The sequence below is a fragment of the Opisthorchis viverrini genome, assembly GCF_000715545.1.
Source record: "Opisthorchis viverrini unplaced genomic scaffold opera_v5_255, whole genome shotgun sequence".
Taxonomy (NCBI): Eukaryota; Metazoa; Platyhelminthes; class Trematoda; order Opisthorchiida; family Opisthorchiidae; genus Opisthorchis; species Opisthorchis viverrini.
Window position 1 is genome coordinate 299,830 of NW_008751911.1, and position 2,373 is coordinate 302,202.

Here is a 2,373-nt window from a genome sequence, read left to right on the forward strand (position 1 = left end):
ATATGAGATTCAGTGACATGGGTTTGCCCTACATAATCTTGATGATACAGTGTTGTTTCCATTCACATGAAATATCCCATTTCATGTTTCATTTTTCACTGCCTTGTGCTTATACGATAACTGGACGAGCTGTGAATGGCAATCTTCAGCTTTCTACCTAGATGGATCTTCTCCCTGACAAACGAATAAAAAATTTCTAAAATCCAGGAGAATGGCTGCAAACCGTTCCAAACAAATCTTAGAAGTAAAACGGCGAATGTCATTCCTGGTCCGTAAGAACACATATGTGTACACAGACACGCCACTTGGGATAGGTTAATTGGATTCAGCCGATGACTAGTCGGAGAAATAGGCGCTGATATGACTAGTGGGTAACGTTGTCTACGGGCAACTTCTTTCAGCCAGCGCTTATGAGGCTTCTGAAAACTCTCAACCAGCTTACCACGAGTCCCGTCCATATTGAGGCTCAACCTTGTGTTTCACTCGGACTTCAAGCTGTATATAAGTGAAAGAGTATACTCATTCGCAAATTATATTAAGTTTAGTGGGAGGCTGAACTAAAGGACATCAGAAACAAGACATTTAGTTGGGTCACCCGTTAGCACCCGATCGCGTTCAACCATTGTCTACCCAGCGGTCCTGCTTCATATTCTGTTATCTCACCACCTTTTTGTGCCAGACCCTTTGCAACATGACCTCTTTTACACAAAATCTAGTCAATAGGAATGAAAAATAAATTGAATTGAGTGAAGATAACTTGAGCACTCTTATTTGTCACAGACTACCCTTGTTTCTTCTTGTCCAGCTTGGAAAGTGACGACTGCAAAAGAACTCCATTACGAATATGAAAACATCTACAAACTTAGGGTAATCCCTAATGAGAGACTTCAGTGTGATTACGCAAGCAATTCAAATGCCCATTATTAGGCAAATTTTCCTGCCGACATCAACAGCTAATGGTATCAAGTTTTTCAAGTCCAGTTGTACGGCGACCAACAGCCCAAACTACCATTGGAGGCAGAAAATCTTAAAGGTGCGTGCGAACTACTCCACTAATTGGACCGTCTCTCCCCCAATCGCAGCCAGCCGGGAACTCGACAGTTTAGAAAGATTTGAGCAAAACCTCCGGAATGAGTGCAGAAGAGGTGATAGTGTTGCATCACTTTTTGGGTGAGGTTTTCGCACTGGATGCCTCTGAAATCGTCACGAGACTGCCCCATATCCGTGATGAGGCTGTTCACCCTATCATTTAGAAGAAATGTCTTTGACAAATATGCAAATTTCTCATTGCCTTAAACTGATGATTCGAAATCATATATCTACCACGTTTTTAATCTACTAATCATGTTTATCGAAATCATTTGTTGAGTATCTGGTGCTCCCACTTTGGGAAGCGGTAGATTTGATCAAATAATTGTAAAGCTGCATATAACCCCGTGTTAAAACGGAATTTCGTTGCAACAGTGCATAAAGTATGTCAAACGGCTTTGAAAAACGTCAAACGTGAACGTTTTGTTTGCCAATGAAACTACTGTAAGGAAAATGAGGTCGCACATCGAAAGAAAGATTAATAAGCAAGATGCTATATGGTAGTCGGTGTGAGCTGGACAGTTTGACTGCAGGCCTTTAACCCTTGATCGTAGTGACACTGTTGAGAAGCGGGGTAGAGCGTGGCGATGTCAATGGTTGGCGCCATCCATTCATAAACTTTGTATATTTTGAAACCCCGAAGAGGAGGTGATTAATCGCTTCGTTGTACCAGACACCATTGTAGATTTTTTCAGTTTGAAAGCCGTACCACAAAAATAGTACCAAGTGACTGCCCATCTCAGTAAGTAAGTAAACGGATGTCTCCATAGCCAATATTGGTCGCATTATGATTATCTATTGTTGGCGTTATCCAATTTATGAGTCGGAAAGCTAAGCCAAAAGTAGAGCATATTCATCGTTCTGTTGAATTGCAAAAAGAATAAGTCGAAAACCGTTTCCAACTAAACCTGAATGAATAAGTATACAGAAACAAATATGCGTACTTCTTAAGTAAAATTACTTTTGCTCTGTCTAGACGTAACACACTACTTGTAAATTTGGTGAAGGGAGAAGGAGACCGTCCCAGACAACTGGGGTGAATCGATAGTGGTACCCATTTTCAAAAAGGATACTCTCAGTGAATGTAGCAACCAAATAGGTGTTAGCTTGACGCCTGTTGTGACAAGGCTTCTGGCGTCATTGATTCTTCGTTGTCTCATGGCGGTATGCGAAGTCTTGACTCGTGAGAACCAAGCGGGATTTCGACCGGGTAGAGGCTGCGTTGACCACATCTTCACACTCCGTCAGGTGTTAGAGCAACGCCACATGTACAGACGACCCACA